At 40.9% G+C, this 17946-nt stretch overlaps 1 protein-coding gene across 11 annotated transcripts in view; it reads right to left on the bottom strand.

Moving 5' to 3' along the window:
- Positions 1-17364, bottom strand: part of RC3H1 (ring finger and CCCH-type domains 1) — an 80629-nt gene extending 63265 nt beyond the window's left edge. For 3 of the 11 annotated variants that reach the window (XM_057427139.1, XM_057427138.1, XM_057427143.1), the window contains exon 1: positions 17187-17362. The gene's annotated coding sequence lies outside the window, so the exon portion shown is untranslated. Of the gene's footprint in view, positions 1-17186 lie in introns of all 11 variants that reach the window. The other 8 variants (XM_057427140.1, XM_057427141.1, XM_057427145.1 and 5 more) reach the window with 5 other exon arrangements.
- Positions 17365-17946: the final 582 nt, after the last annotated feature.

Here is a 17946-nt window from a genome sequence, read left to right as displayed (position 1 = left end):
AGACTCCTAAAAAACATGTTTCTATTTGTTTTCAAACTTCCTGGTAGATTTAAAAAATGCAAGTCTCATGTTCAAAATTCCAGGTACAATAGTAAGAAAATGCTGAAACACACTCTAAACACACTAAGATGTCTCCAGCCATCTAAGTGAATATAAATGCTGCTGCCAAGCACTGGAGAAGTATCTATTTCAATGAGTCATTTAAATTGCAAAATGTAAACATGAAATCCCATTTTACAAAGAACTTCACTGGTATTCAGAAAACATACTTTAAATGTCCATTTGAGAACCGTCTCAGACTTTCCTGTTCAGTGTTTCTTTTCTTCTCCTCCCTATAAATTTGACTTAGAGGTGGTTTTTCTTGTCACTTAGTAGATGCTGCCTCCATTTTAAAAGCAGATGTCAAAGAGCTTCATGTTAATAACTGTTTATGTAGCAGTATTTTAATAAAGCTTCAGTTATTTTATTTACCTCCAAAACAATTTATTTTGGAAGACTGCACTTAAATGTTGAAAAGATGTTTTAATAAAAGCACAAAGTCATCCAAAAGCAGAGAGAATACCTACTGATATTTTATACAAAACAACCAATATAGCTGCTCAGATACCTTGTTTTTAATTTGTAAGTTCACTTTAAGCATATTACAATCAAAAGAAAGATTCTCTTATCATATGTTGCATACAAAGCAATCTCTAAGCTACTGTGATGTTACTTCAATAAGCAACGGAGCCCCTAGTATCACCATAGCAAGAGTTCACAATGACAAAGAAATTTTTTCACCCCCTGAGCTTTATTATGATTCTATACTCTCTTATAGCTTTAAAGATTGTGAGACAATTACTAAACTACATCAGCTTGAAGAATCCAGCTCCTCTGCTTCAGGCACCTGTTCAGTCAACCATATAATACCATTTCTAGATTAGCAAGAAACTATGGCATCATTATCTTCTGAGAGAATATGCACATTTGAAAACAGTTGCTAAACACTGTTCTGCTTACCACAACACTGCATGCTTAACAACCAAGAAGTGGAGGCAGGCACACTGAGGACTTGCTAATAGAAGATAATCTAGGGTTTCCTCATTTCTCTCACAGATAAGTGAGATGAGCTGCATTCATCTCTGTCTAGAGCAATTGTTAAAAGATTATTGAAAACGCCCAAAAGACCAAATCATAGTCATTGTCTACAAGCATAATACTCCAGACAACATTTAACATCACAGCAAAAGAATCTCACCTCTGCTAAGGCAGTAGATAATAACCTGCATTTCTTACCACAAGCTACATGGGTTAACCATCTTATCCTTGTGAGGACTGAAACATCCAGACCTTTCCAGGATTTCATTCTACCACCAGCGAAGACAGATAACGAAACTACCTATTGGGCATTTTCAGTGCAGTTTCATGCATGGCTTAGAGTGGAGCAAGTCAAAACTGCTTCTCAGAAAGTAATCTTGTGCCAGCTCTGACACGTCATCTACACCAAGGACCTAAGCTTATCAAAACCAAATCCCTTTCCTTCCCACATTAGCTTCTGACAGGCTACAAAAGCTGTTCCAGATCTGTTATATGGTCAAGCAGTCCTGGAAACTTAGGGGGAAAAAGCAGAGGAAGCACAGAAGATGGAAACTTCAAGACAACCTCTTTTAGCATCAACACAGATTCGAGAAGTTTTTGGGTGCAGTTTCATGAGCAACTCATTAAGCACTACCAGGGCAACACAAATTTTTAAGTGTGGCTTCATTAATTAAAGCCACCTCCAAAGTATTTGATAAATTACACATTAAGCAATCCTAACAATAAGGACGACTAGACTTACAGTTTGGAATGATGACAGTAGGTGAAATGGAATAAGGAACTTAAGCAATTAACAACCCATGAAACGGTTCCTTTATACTAAATCTATCCCCAAATTATCTGTTTCAAAAACAAGGCTTCACAGCTAGAATTAACGGACGTTTGACAGTGCAAAACACAAAAATACAATCAAACCCATCCTTTCAGCTCATCATGGCTACAGCACTGAGCAAAGTGCTCTCTAAAGAAGATGAAAGAATGCTGTAACAGTCCATAACTCTCTCCTTCTGCTCCTAGAACCAAGAACTGCAAACAAAGAAGCAATCATGTAAATGCTACAATAGCAGATACAAAAATAGCTTACAGGGACCAAACTAGGCCAGTTAATCCTTCTTTGGTGAGCCCCGTACCAGCTTCACTGGCAATAACAGCAAGAATATCAAGATAAAGAACGTAAGTTTCACAGATTACTATTCTGCTTTTTTCCATGACACACACCCCAATTATTTTTAATAACATAACCTAATCTATGCTAAAGCTCAGGAGTCATCCAAGGTTAAGAAGCAGCTTGTTGCAGAAATGGCACCGAGCCTGGGAAGTTTCAGCTTTGTTCTAACAGCTGCATAAAAAAAGAAGTTACCTAGTCAACATACTATTCAAGATTTTGTCCAGACCTCTGAGCATAGTTTTGTCATAAAAATCCAAACACTATCCAGCAAGGACAAACCTGTGCTAAATCACCATTCACACAGGGCTTAAAGTCTTTAAATATCAGCAGGAGAGGTCACAGAAGTGCTGCTGAAAAGCAGGTTAATTCAGCTGCTTCTGACTCACAATGTAATTGAGCCTCATTTGCTTTAAATGCTACTAGCACCCGATGATTCAATTTGTAGCACTGCTAAAAAGAGCAGTTCCAAAGGCCTGAAATAGCCTGGGGCAAGGTACTCCTTTTGAATGAGACTTTTCATGTAACCTTCAATTATAAGAGGGGAAAAAGGAAAAAAAAAAAAAAAAAAAAGAAGGAGAAAGAAAAAACCCCACCAAACTTAAATATTTTGCTGCTTTGGTGTTAGCCTCTCTTACTTTCCGGATTTATAAAAATAGCATATTCGCTTTAGAAGATCATTAAAAATAGTACTCCTGGTTTTAATGAGCGGAAACAAAAGGCTCAAGTGTCAGGGTTTCCATTAAACACCTACTCTTAAGTAACACTGAAGAACTCAGTTTAACCACAAAAATGAAAGCGGCTTTTTGGTTTTTATTATGTTTGTTTGGGTTTTTTTAAGTACTTCTTTCTACATAGCAAACAATGCAAGAGTCTTGTATAAGAGAAAAAATTCAAACCTCCAACATCCCACTGATCCTCCTGTCACTAATGGCTATGAGGTATATTTATTTTTGGCAGAAACCTGAATTCAAATGGGAGAAGAGTATCTTACTTCCTCTTCAAAAGAGGTTTTGAATTGTAACTGTAGTTACAGAACATTAGATTTACATAATCTGAAAAATCACCCAAGCAAGAGGACAAACTAATAATCCAGGGAAGTTATCTATTAAAAATCCAATGCCAACCTGATGAATTTTGCTGCTTTGGACTTGTAAGAACAATTTTATTCCAGACATATAATTTTGTCTTTTAGAAAAAAGTTCTCTTATTTACTGCTTACTTTGCATGGAACCTGCACTAAATGAAACAGCCAATGAAGAAAAATTTTCTCATTCCCAGTTTATAATGCTAAATCTTAAAAGATGTATTCACCTCTGAAAACACGTTACAACTATATTACAGCAGCAACTGGAATGATGTAAAATAAAAAATACATACAACACAATCTCACAGACTATTGCCAGAGTTCTATTATTAAAAAAAATTAAATAGTTCTCCATAGCATGCTGAACTAGTCTACCTTTTTAAAAGCAAAGGGTAAACTTCTCTTAATGAAGTTCATTCACAGATTAGACCTCTCTCACGGAAGACTAAGGGCTGAAAGACAGTGCTGGGGGGGGGGGGGGGGAGGAAGACAACAACAGCTGCGCAAACATCTCTGTAATTCATTCGGATGTTTAAACCTCCTTCACGAATTTAATCCTTGATGTAGTCTGATTCGGAGAAAACTCCAGGAACACCAACAGCTTTTATTAGGCACACCACCACAGACTGCTACAAGACTACAAGTGTTTGCATCTTCACAAACCCTGACTGCAATTTTACCTATTCTAGTACCTTCAGAGTAAATCTGACAAAAGTTTCACAATTACTGCACACATGGATTACACTGAAAGCTACTTTATCATTATTGTTATTCCCCTCTTTTAGACTCTCAGAATAGAATGAATGCACTTAGCTCTCAATCACACTTCTATTCCTGCACACCAATCCAGGGTACGTGACAAGCCTTATTCAGGCAGTATTTCCATGACTTGATAATTTAAATTCCCTCTGTCTTGCCTTGTATAAGCCTCTTATTAAACAGCAGGTATCCAAATGTGTGATAAGGCATAGGAAGGGAAAACTAGGCACTGAAACCATCTTTCTACCCGTGCAGTCAACATTACTTTAAACATTACTGTATTTTACCACTCACTGGTTTGGGAATAAAAGCAATGACAATAAGACAAAACTGAATGACAACTCAAAAAAGAAAATTCTCAAAATCTGTTAGCCAAAGCCACCTGTAATAGCATTACTAAATTGTACTGGGAATTATGTTAACATACAAAACCTAACAGGGACAAAGTATTTAAATGTTTTTATTAGCATGCTGTAGTCACTGGATTTTCACAGGCTTACTGTCAATTTTCATTCTGTAATGACAACTCACATACCAGCTTGTCACTTCAACATGACTGATTCTATTCCCACTTCTCAAAAGCTACACTAAGTTCTGCAGTTACATTAATGAATTATCAGATGTGCTTGAAGGAGAGCATTGCTGTCACTTCTCCTTCCTGAAGCATCTCCCAATTACTGTCACATAAACTGGCAAATGAACTGGTCTAAGGTCTTCTTCTTTTCCCTGTCCTGGGGAAGGTGATAGAGGGGAAGGATAACTAACATTTTTACTTTTCAGGTGAAATCATGTATTACTCACAGGAAGACACAGCGGAACGTTCCCCTGTACTCCCCTTCAGATTTTAAATAAAAGAATAAATGCCTGTGATTGTTTTAATACCTAGTGAGTAATACTGACACCACACCCCATTCTCATCACACAGCGCCTAACAACAGCCACACCATTACATCCTCAAACAGCAATGTATGATTTACCTTACCAATAACATTTCTGTGAACACCTTTCTTCCTGGTATGTCCTGAAACAACTTGCATCACACCCAAACTTGAGCTTGACAGAGCTCAAGTTGTTCTGTTCTAAACTGGTCTAGTGAAGCTCAAAACCCACATAAAAATACCTGTGATCATATAATTCCTTCTCAGAAACACACCCAGAGATATCCCCACCCAGTCCTTGTGTGCTATTTTGTTAGAAACATTTGACTGAAGTTCCACTGAGAAAGTAGTGACCAGAAAAGCTAACTACAGATCTCTCTCTGCTGAAGCCACATAAACCTTCAAACTTAAAAAAACCCAAGGGCTGGAAAACTTCATTTCTTTGAACTACACTGCAGAAACTTCAACACTTTATGTAGAATAACCCAAGCGGTTAATTTCCAATACACCTGGCATAGGAATAAATGCTTGGAGAGAAAAAAAAAAAAAAGAACAAAAAAACCACCACAAAACCCCCCCACCCAAAACAAAAAAACACCACACCACAAAAAAACTGAAAGCAACTTGCCAGGTATTTTATGTCATCTTCTCAGTCTTATTTTCATTCCCTCCTTTTCCCAAATGCTACAGAAATTTGGGAATGAGACAGAACATTGCATATTAAAGTGACTTAGTACAACACAGCTCTTTAGCCTGGCAAGTACCAACTGGGCTGTGCCTTTTTGCTCTCTGATGAAATATTTAGGAGAGCTGTCCACTGCCTTTCACTTTATCATTTTAATAATAAAACCCGGTAATCTAAAAACTAGAACTCTCTTGCACTCCAACTGAACTTTAATGATTATGTTGAGTCACCAGCAAAATGCTAAGCAGTATCACTGAAGGGAATACTGAAAAAGTATGTTTCCCAATGCATTCCGACACAAGACAGCACAAGGTTATGCTTTCTACCTCCAGTTGCCTACTGATATCAGTAGGCAGCCTTTTACTCTTCCAAAAAGCAGAGATGGGAACATTTAGAGGGTTCCCAAACACATTCAACCCTTACTTTGAGCACCTTTTCTGTGCAGTAAATCACAATTATCAATGCAAAACGAATTATTAGTCTCCCTAAAGATCCTGAACACCCCTGTACCCTTTAAGCTTGACAAATGAAGCAGATGATTCTGGAGAGAAAAACAGAGGGAATCATGAAGTAAAGCAGTCTTCAGCACAGGTAAAGGCTCTGTATAAAGTCCAACACAGTAGATAAATGACATTAAAAGGTATCACAGAAGCAGTGCCTTTACATACCAATCACGATTTAATACAGAACACAAACAGAAAAGACTAACAACCAACACAAACATTAGCAAGTCCAGAAGACAACCCTAATGGTTCACACCTTTTCTGTAGAACCTAACAACAGCTAGCCACAAAATAGTACTTTTAAAATAGTCTGGACTATTCCAAGCACTTCGCTTAACTAATTCTCACCTTCCTGAATAACATTTTCTTTCCACTTGTATGTACAAATGTCCTACAAAGAAGTTACAGTGTTCAGGCTTCCATCCTTAAGACCTGATTAAACAAGGAAGACTAAAAATTCACCAACTACAGTTTTTTTTTCAGCACTACTAAGACCTCTCTTTTAATTTATTCTACAGGAGGCCTTTTCATGCAATTAAACAGGAGAGTGACTTATAAACAGGAAGGACAGCCCGAGTCCTAGCCTCTGGTTTAACTTACCCAGTCTATCCCATCAAGCCAGTTTAGCCTAACTTATTTTTATCCTTCTCCTTTCAAATTTACAGCAACAGCCAAAGTAGTCACAAGGGAGTGCTCCAGGAACAATGCTCTTTAACTCCTCACCAGCTCCAGAGGAAGCAGTGACATTTTAATAGCCCCCAGTAAAGTCCAAGAACAAAGAATCCCATGGCTGCTTCATTATCCAAACAGCCCATGCTGCAAGTCTGAACTGTCAAAGCAATGAAATTAATAGGCAGCATGCCATCTCTGTTACTTGCATTAGCTGAACTGAATACTACCTCATATTAGAACAAATTTAAAAAAAGAAAAAAAACAAACCTTAGAAGAAGAGTAGCTAATGCTAGAGAATGAAACATCATTAAAGAGAACAGGAGAGGTGAAGACATCCATGGATCCAGGGAAAAGCAAAAAAAACAAAACCTGCAAAAAAACCCCAACCCTACAAGAAAAGATAGCATTTTATCAGTCAAAGAAATAAAGACCCTTACGGAAAAGTAATTTCAAGTCTTGAAAGATACATGAAAGAGGGGTATTTTCTTTGTAACTACTTCAGTGATTTGTTAGACTGCCCTGTTCTGATCTATTTTTTGAAACAAAATTCACGTTCTCCATTGTCTTTACAAAACAAGTAAAGACCTTAAGATGCTGCTGAGTAAGAGCTAGGCAATTTTCAGCTTCCAATAATTTTTGAATTTTCATGTCTACCTACACAATACTTACTTAACACAGCTGACCAAGGACAATTGCAGTACTGCAGGAACTCTTGTCAAGATCTTTTGAGTTCTATTAATTGGTTCTGTTGTTTACAACAGAGTACTTTGTCAATTTAGTACATTACATGTAAACACCTGAGCTCCTCAGATATGCCTAAAAACAACCGCCCAAATGCCACTTAAAACAGACTTCCTAAAACAGCTCAAGAAATATTCACGTAACCAAGCCAGAAAATAGATCACACATTACTGTGAAGATTTTTTATCTATAGAGGGTGGAGGCTAAGACTCGCTTCACAGTATGCATACATACCTACTCTTTCTTCTGTATCTCCTATCTGAAGGACAGCATTTTGCTGTTTCCTATCTCCTCAAACCATTCAGTGAACTTAATTGTGGCACAAAACTCAGACTTGATTTCTGTAAAATGAAAGTAATAGAGGAGCCGACAAGGAGAGGTGCCATGCTTGACCTCATGCTCACCAACAGGGAAGGGCTGGTTGGAAATGTGATACTCCAGGGCAGCCTTGGATGCAGCAATCATGAGATGGTCGAATTTGAGATCCTCAGGACAGTGAAAAGAGCGTGCAGCAAGCTCACAGCGCTGGACTTCAAGGGAGCAGACTTTGGCCTCTTCAGGAACCTGCTTAGTAAGGTTCCATGGGATACAGCCCTAGAGGGCAGGGGGGGCCAAGACTCTTGGTTGATATTCAAGGATCACCTGCTACAAGCTCAGGAGTGTTGCATCCCAACTAGAAGGAAGTGCAGCAGGAGGGACAGGAGACCCCCTTGGATGGATAAGGAGCTCCTGAGGAAAATTCAAATTAAAAAAGAGGCTTATAAGAAGTGGAAGCAAGGACAGGCAGCCTGAGAAGAGTACAGGGATGTTGTCTGGGAAGCTAGGGACCAGGTTATGAAAGCTAAGGCCCAGTTAGAATTAAACCTGGCTAGGGATATTAAGGATAACAGAAAGGGATTCTACAGGTACATAGCAAATAAAAAACTGACTAGGGAGAACATAGGCCCCCTCAGGAAGCTCTCGGGAGAACTGGCTACACGGGATTTGGAGAAGGCTGAGGTTCTTAATGACTTCTTTCCCTCGGTCTTCACTGGCAAAGGCTCTGATCACACCACCCAAGTCTTGGAAGGCAGACACAGGGACTGTCATAATGAAGACCTTAGGCCCACTGTACGAGAGGATCTGGTTCGAGACCATCTTAAAAACCTAAACATACACAAGTACATGGGACGTGATGAAATCCATCCGTGGGTCCACAAGGAGCTGGCAAATGAAGTTGCTAAACCGCTGGCCATCATATTTGAGAAATCATGGCAGTCAGGTGAAGTTCCCGATGACTGGAAAAAGGGAAATATAACCCCCATTTTCAAGAAGGGGAAAATGGATGACCCAGGGAACTACAGACCAGTCAGTCTCACCTCTGTGCCTGGCAAAATCTTGGAGCACATTCTCCTGGAAGGCATGCTAAGGCACATGAAAAACAACAAGGTGCTTGGTGACAGCCAACATGGCTTCACTAAGGGGAAGTCCTGCCTGACCAATTTGGTGGCCTTCTATGATGGTGCTACAGAACTGATGGCCAGGGGTAGAGCAGTTGATGTCATCTACCTGGACTTCTGCACAGCGTTCGACACTGTCCCACACGACATCCTTGTCTCTAAATTGGAGAGACATCAATTTGATGGATGGACCACTCGGTGGATAAAGAACTGGCTGGATGGCTGCACACAAAGAGTTGTGGTCAATAGGTCAATGTCCACCTGGAGACCAGTAACGAGTGGTGTCGGGACAGGTCTTGTTTAACATCTTTGTCGCTGACATGGATAGTGGGATAGACTGCGCCCTCAGCAAGTTTGCCGATGACACTAAGCTGTGTGGTTGATACGCTGGAGGGAAGGAATGCCATCCAGAGGGACCCTGACACACTTGTGAGGTGGGCTGATGCCAACCTCATGAAGTTTAACCATAACAAGTGCAAGGTCCTACACCTGGGTTGGAGCAACAGCAGGCATAGCTACAGGTTGAGCAAAGAAGAGATTCAGAGCAGCCCTGTGGCGAAGGACTTGGAGGTGCTGGTTCATGAGAAAATGAACATGAGCCGGCTGCAGTGTGCGCCTGAAGCCCAGAAAGCCAACCGTATCCTGGGCTGTATCAAAAGGAGTGTGACCAGCAGGTCGAAGGAGGTGATCCTGCCCCTCTACTCTGCTCTTGTGAGACCTCACCTGGAGTATTGTGTGCAGTTCTGGTGTCCTCAACATAAAAAAGACATGGAACTGTTGGAACAAGTCCAGAGAAGGGCCACACGGATCATCAGGAGACTGGAGCACCTCCTGTATGAAGACAGGCTGAGAAAGTTGGGGCTGTTCAGCCTGGAGAAGAGAAGGCTGCGTGGAGACCGCAGAGCAGCCTTCCAGTATCTGAAGGGGGCATACAGGGATGCTGGAGAGGGACTCTTCATTAGGGACTGCAGTGATGGGACAAGGGGTAACGGGTTCAAACTTAAACAGGGGAAGTTTAGATTGGATATAAGGAGGAAATTCTTTCCTGTTAGGGTGGTGAGGCACTGGAATGGGTTGCCCAGGGAGGCTGTGAATGCTCCATCCCTGGCAGTGTTCAAGACCAGGCTGGACAAGGCCTTGGGTGATATGGTTTAGTGTGAGGTATCCCTGCCCATGGCAGGGGGGTTGGAACTAGATGATCTTAAGGTCCTTTCCAACCCTAACTATTCTATGATTCTATTCTAAATATGAATTTTAAATTGTGAAACATCATGAACAGAGGTAACTGATTCATTAGATACATGAGCAGATTTTTCAAGATTTCGTAAGAACAACATTCACTTTTAAAGGCAGGGGAAAATTTTCTGAGTCTCCCAGGGAACATCTTACACTCAGAAACATGAGATTTAATTCTCATTAGGTCTGCATACCAGCCAGAATTATTAGTGGTCTTAAAATAAAGTTTATGCAGCATGACAATTTCAGAGTACCATATAAGCTTACAAAATTCCCTTTCTACTATTTATTTCAAATTTAGTGGCCATTAATTTTAAGGTCTGTCCTGTGGCTCTTGCATCTTAGCACAGAATTAAAAAAAACAAACAAACCAAACCAACAAAAAGCCCCCCAAACCCCACAACAGAACCTAAACCAAAGGGCACAAACCACTTAAGTATTGCTATATTGCAAGTACCAGATTTATCAGATACAGACACTGGATAAGGCAGTCATAACACTTAAATTTGTTTGTACAGTTCCTGACATGAAATAGTACCTGAAGGACTTCCATTCTAAACTGGTAATATGGGGGTGCTGGGAACAGAAAACAAGTTGAAAAAAAATGTGACTTACAAGAAATGTCAGTCAACAGTAAGAGTTTTACTTCACTCACTTTTCAAGGGCTTTTTTTTTTTTTTTTGCACATACACTATGGTAAAACATGAGTTACACTTATTCAAGTAAAACTGCTACAAAAAGTGAAGAGTGCTAAGTCAGTATGAATAATATTTACACTAAAAACAAAGCAGAGAGAAAGTTGAATGCTACTGAACACTGTGAGTGTTCCACAGAAACTGGTTTATAAGCAAGTAGCTAATTAAAACTACCCCCTCAGCATGATTTTCAATTCATTCACTTTGTAATACCTTCCCTGAATTTCACCCCCTTCACCCAGAAGACAGCTCTTAAATCGGAGTTGGAAACCAACACTGCCACAATTTACCAAAAATAATTAGCTGCAGGTCCCTCAAGACCTTCAGTCCATAAGAGACAAGATTCTTGCTACTCTAGTATAAGTCTCCTTTCGAAACAGTAGGGAAGTTGAAAGTTGTAATTGAAAAGCCTTCCAAGTTGCTCACCATTTGGACTGAAGTCTCTGTTAGAAATTAATTTAGGAGGAAGTTCTGAGAAGACCTTTAGAGACAGGTTACAAGCGCTACTGTTCCATCAGCTGATCAACCAGAATTTTATTATAAACAACAGGTTTTGAAACAACCACACCTTAGCCTTCAAAGCTTATACTGAGAGGGTCTATACAGAAGCTTCCTGAAAAATAGTGACATTTGGAATGCCCAGATTTTATGTTAATACTAACTCTGCTTTTAAACAGTAGTTAATAAGATCATTTAAAAAACACCTATTAAACTGGCACAGTAGAGGAAGGAGACAAAACAGACTTCCCTTGTTAAAACAACAAACAAACCTGGAGCTGTCCACAAGATCTAGATTCTCCCAGACCAGCACATTGCAGTTACTTCAGCTAGTCCACACACTATTTGTTCTGTTGTAGCTGAAGCACAATCCTACTACAGAAATCTCAGATTAACAGAAAATGCATTCCCAGATTCCAAAAATTTGTGTGACTGAGAAATAATACATTATGTGAATGATGAGAAAAAAAAGTGGTTTTGCAAGACCTGTCGTAAGATACCAGTAGAGAGGGATCTATACAGCAAGAACATGTCACCTGTGGCTATTTTAGCAACTTCAAGGCTGGAATGAATAATTGTCAATAAACCCTCAGCTTTTGCAAAACTGAACTCAAGACTCACCTTAGCATAGCATTACCCATGTGACACAAATACTCTTCTGTGTTCTTTTGTCTCAAATTACATAGCAACCTCTGGCACATGAAGCACATGAAAAAGCGGTTGCTTCCTTCAGATACACTTGCTCTACTTTTCAGCTCCATTTCTTATGCTGCGTAACAGAAAAAACTCAATTCTTTTGTCTGCCAAAATCCTACTCCCTTGCTTCCCCTCTCCTCCTCCCAATTATCTCTCATATGAAGATTTTTCTCCATATTCCTTATTTCTCTTTTTGAACAGTGTAACTAACACTGTACAAAAATGGTAAAGGCACACAATCAAGTGTTTTAAGATTTTCTCTATTAGTCTATATGTGGCAAAAAATACGCAACCCAAACAACCAGCTGAGCGGAAGCTTTCATGCAAAAGTCTGCAAAGGATGTCCAGGTCCTTTTTCTGTGTGAAATAATGCTAAAGTCAGCTCTGGGGCTCCCAACATAAAAAGCATGTGGACTGTTAGAGTGAGTCCAGACAAGGTCCATGATGATTACAACTGAAGCACATCTCCTATGGAGACAGGCTGAGTTCGGCTTATTCATCCTGGAGAAGAGAAGGCTCTGGGGAGACCTTGTAACAGTCTTCCAAGTACCTAAAGTTGAGGCCTACAAGAAAGCTGAAGAGAGACTTTTTACAAGGGCATGTACTGATAGGACAAGGGGGAATGGCTTTAAACTGAAAGAGGGTAGATTTAGACAATACATTAGGAACAAGTTCTTTAATGTGATGGTGGTGAGACACTGAAACAGGTTGCCTGGAGAAGCGTGGCTGCCCTGTCCCTGGAAGTGTATAAGGCAGGCTGGATAGCGCTTTGAGCAATTCGATGCAGTGGAAGGTGTCCCTGCCCATGGCAGGGAGGTTGGAATTAGATGGTCTTTAATGTCCCTTACAACCCAAACCATTCTATGATTCTACAATTTTTCAAATGGTTGGTGCCATTTGGCTGAGCCACAGCCAAGAGCTACCTTCTCAAATTTAAAAGTAATACCTACTTGTAGTTATTCTGCCAGTCCTACTGCAAACTTTTAAAAGTCTGCTTGCATAAGAATTCTGAATTATGTTGCTGATACATATAAGCCATAGAATCATAGAATAGTTAGGGTTGGAAAGGACCTTAAGATCAAGTTCCAAGCCCCCTGCCATGGGCAGGGACACCTCACACTAAACCATATCACCCAAGGCCTCGTCCAACCTGGTCTTGAACACTGCCAGGGATGGAGCATTCACAACCTCCCTGGGCAACCTATTCCAGTGCCTCACCACCCTAACAGGAAAGAATTTCCTGCTTATATCCAATCTAAACTTCCCCTGTTTAAGTTTTAACCCGTTACCCCTTGTCCTGTCACTGCAGTCCCTAACGAAGAGTCCCTCCCCATCTCTACCTGCTCAAAGTTGCCCTAGACCACATGAGGGTGCCTTCCTTCTCACTGGTTTAGTAAGAAGCCTCAAAAGAGGGGCAGGGACACCCATTACACTTGCATTAAACACACTTCTCTACAAATTCCAAAAGAGCAGCGCACAACTGCCACTGCTTCCGACAACATAAACCTGCAACAAATTATTTCAAAATCTTGCTATTTCTATTACAAAAGTCCCTTCTTTTTCCAGCTGATAGCACATCATGTGTTGCTACCATGCACTAACAGGAAAAGTATTTCCTCAAGCACTTTACCTAGAAAGTCTTTTCTTATCAGAAAAATCTATTTACAATAAGCTGATAGGACTTTTACACCTTCTTGCCCATGACGCATTTCCACAAATAAATAAAAAAAACCAACTCATTAGAAACCAGTTGGCCCTTTGAAATCTAATACCATTTCAACTTTTGCTGTACTGGTAACCAAGAAAATGAATCTGATGTAAAAGATAACCATCAAGAGACATACTTCTTGAGAAAAACAAGTGGTCAGACTAAGTGATGGGAACTGCACCTAATTCAACATGCACCGTGGAAAATCTTTGTACAGAAAGGAAAGTAACACAACGTAAGTAAATAATCTGTGGTTTTCTTTCTCGGTTATCTTGAGTCCTCCACACACTTCAGAATGCATTACTGTAATATAGCCTACACAGAATCTTCAAGATCAGACTGAAATTTCATCTGATACAGAATGCTTATATAACAACCTTTCACAACAGAAGCATGCTGTATCTTCATTCCTGTATTATAATAGTTTCATATTAATTACCAACTGGAAAAAAAAAGGCAGTAACTTCAAAATACAAATTCCCCTATGACTTATCTCATGTACTTTCAGTCAGATGGTTTTCTGGCCTAACAGCCAGTATTACCTGGCATGCTCCAACAACCAACCATCTGATTTATTGGGTGCAGGAGCCATAAAACCACACAGAGTTTCATCTGCAATATGATCTGTTGAATCCACAGGGAAAAATAGTTTTCAACAATGAGTAGGCTTCACAAAAAAAAAAAAAAAGCTTTATAAACAATCATGTGCTTAAAAGGTACCTTACAGTGGCCACTGTATAGCTATTTTAAGATGCTCAGGATGTTTGAGAGCATAAATGCAGATGGGTTCTTTCTTTCTAGTTCAGCTTTACACTTCATATTGTTTAAAAGCTAGGATTCCACAAGTTCTTTCGAATGAAAGATTTTCTCCCAGCTATTTAGCATGTGAACCATATGATCTCTTGCATGAAGTAAAAAAAAAAAAGAAAAAAATTAAAAAATATTACCCTTCATATTATTATATATTACAGAATAGGAAAGGTCAATTCACTATGCATCATGAAACACTCTTCTACAGCACTAGTTATTGTGAGGTACAGAACTTAAAATATCAGTCTTTGCCATCATTATCAAAGATGACCACTCTCAGCATCACCCAAGACCTCTGAATCACATATAAAGCAATTAAATCAATATTTTAATACACACTCACTGATTCTCAGCTTCTGCAATGCGTAATTCAACAAGATTTATAATGGTTTCCATCCAGATTGCTGGTGATTCACCAGCAACATGGCATAAACTTCCAAAAGCAATCCTGTTAACTTCTTTCATCTACTGTAACATGACCACTTTCATATAGTAATGTATGTGTCCTAAGATGTCCATAAGTATTAAACCCTCACATATTAATGTATGTAACTTCTGGATTCATACATTCATCTGTAAATTGGAACATTAGTTTTCAAAATCATTACCAGAATAATCCCATCACAAATTTCTAAAATACTTTGCTTTAAAGTAAGATAGTTTGAAAACAAAGTTGACAAAAAAAAAAAACAACCCACAACCCACAAACACCAGAAGACATTGAAGTAACTTCCCACTTATCTCAATTAAATTTACTGCTGCTCAGAAGTGACTGACAAGCACACCACTCAAGTCTCTGGTTGTCAAAACAGACTGCTCTGATGGTACCTGCATTTCTAAATTTCCCTCAAAGAAGCCTGTCAAGCTGTCTATTTTGACAGAACCTTTTCCAGGACAGGAAGATAAAGCAATAAGCTATCACAGGGAAAAGAAAAGGTGCCTAACTAATAACATCTGCTATTTATGTTAGTGGAAACTGTCATTCCATATCAACATTGTGTATTAATGGACTGAAGAAAGCCACACTGCTACTGATGAAGCTTAGAAACCATCAATAAGGTATACAATCCTCCAAGGAACACTGGGTTATTTATTCAACTACAAAGCCTCTTATTAACTTCATTGACTTCAAATGCAGAAGAAATGCAGGCATTTATAACTGATACAATTAATGTACTATAAATCCTTATAAACCTGAAGGAGGTAAAAGAAAAAGTTTAGGAACACATTAATTTCTGCTCCATAATATTGCTGTGTTATCTAACAACTCCATAGCTATATAATGCAAATAGTATATAAATACCGAGTTTAACTGCATTTCTTTTCCAAGCAGAGTCATTAGAAGATAGCATTGCTAACCTAGTAACAACGATTAAAACATCTCCAGAACAGTCCAGGTTACTTTGAACCTTCTAATAATTTTTGCATTCCCCCCCCCCCCCCCCCCCTTCGGCCATTTTCAATATAGGAAAAGCGTAGAGAAAACAGTAGGCTACCACTCGATGGATAGAAGTCATTCATAGTTGGCTACATAAAAACAAAACAAGCTGCTCTGAAGAAAAAAAAACATGCATGTGGAGAAAATTAAATGTTCCTAGGGAATAAAAACCCCCACAACATCAACAACAACAACAAAAAACAAACAAACAAACAAACAAAAAAAACAACCAAAAACCAACAAAGAGTTCCCTGTTTTAAAACGGCACAGGTTTCACAATGGCTTCTGAGGACAAAAAATGACACCAGGACATTCTCACCACCAAAGCACATAAAAATGCAGCTACATCAATACCGCACTCCTGGCAAGAAACCTTACCCATCCTCGCCCTCTTAATCCAACAACTAAAACAACTCCATGGCAAAAAACTAGTGAAAGTGGATTTTCTGTTCGGTTTTATCACGGTTTCTCCCCACGCAAAGGGAGGCCGGGGGCCACCTCGCTCTTCCCTCAGGCACCACAGACAAAAGAGCGACAACCCGGGGAGGGTGGGGGAAGTGTCCCCTCTCACCGACCGCGGGAAGAGCGGGGGTGTCTCCGGCCTTATTTCTCCCCCAGTTCTCCCCACTGTTGTGTGTTCATCCTGGCAGAGTGCGACACAGAGATGCGCTTTCTCTTCTTCCTCAGAAAAACAACAGCAGACACAAACCTCACACAAAAGGTGGCTGTCCCTTCTCGCCACAGGCCGGGACGATGCCACCTCTCCCCAGCCCCCAGGCCGGACCCAAGCACTGGGCCCTCCACCTTCCCCCGCACTGAGGACGGCGGCCTTCTCAATTCCCTCTCTCCCCGCCCGCCTACCCGGAGCACTCGGAAATCGACCCGGGCAGGATCCTGAGGCCTAGCGAGACAGTTGGCGGTACAGGCCCCACGGGCAATTCAGCACGCATCCTTCCATCTCTCTTCTTCGGGAAGACCAGCAGAGCCCTCATACTCCCACAGCGCTCCTGAAACCCACCCCATTGTTCCCCGCACCTCAGTCAATCCGCTCCCCGCAGTGGAGCGCTGCAGCGAAGGGTACAGAAGACAGCGTACTCACCACACGGGCCGGGCTCCCCGCAGCGGCCACCGACCCCCTCAGCTACGACACACAGTGGCGGCCGCAGCGCCCTGTTTCTTCAGCACCCGCAGGCCCCGGGACTCCCCCACCGCCATGACCCGCCACCCCTCCTTCGCCGCCACCGCTGCTGCAGCAGCGGCCATCTTGTGCGTCGGGTGCCTCCTCTCACCGCCTGCCTTCCTCTCTGCACCGCCTTAGTCGTTGCTGCCTGTCACCCGCCCCTTCCTGCGCCCTCCTCCCCTGGAAGGCGGGGTAGGACTTCACAGAAAAAGCCGAGTCACGGCTTCGGCTGTTAGAAGAGCTAGGTAGGGTATCGTGTTGTATGGGTTACCGCAGCAGGTCGGCCGACAGTATTTACTATTTTGTTACCTTCCTTCGCCTTTTGAGCGGATTTTTCTTTCACCTCATCGTCGTTACATTCATGGCGGAAGGAGCCAGGCTATGGAATCAGGGTTGTGGCTCTTCATAGGCTAAGTAGCCTGAGGAGCTCGCTCGGGGTTCGGAGCTTGCCTAAGCCCCCAGCCCGCCATTTTCTCGCCCTTGGTGCCCACGATAGGGAGGGAGCGTTCTCTGTTTTGTATACAGTGTGGTTCCTGTCTTCTTACTACTGTGGTTTATTCATGTCAGCAAAACTTAGGGCTTGGGGTTTGGTTTATTTTGGTTATAGGGGAGGGAAAGACAAATCATTGCTTTTCCCACTTACGTGGATGTGCAGGAAAAGACTTTGTTGCTTTACCCA

This window comes from Pezoporus wallicus, unplaced genomic scaffold (genome assembly GCF_028554395.1).
Source record: "Pezoporus wallicus isolate ANWC-B61680 ecotype Strahan unplaced genomic scaffold, APGP_CSIRO_Pwel_v1 scaffold_7107, whole genome shotgun sequence".
NCBI classification, from domain to species: Eukaryota; Metazoa; Chordata; class Aves; order Psittaciformes; family Psittacidae; genus Pezoporus; species Pezoporus wallicus.
Note: the sequence above shows the minus strand (reverse complement) of the source record. Positions and strands in the feature narration are given on the sequence as shown.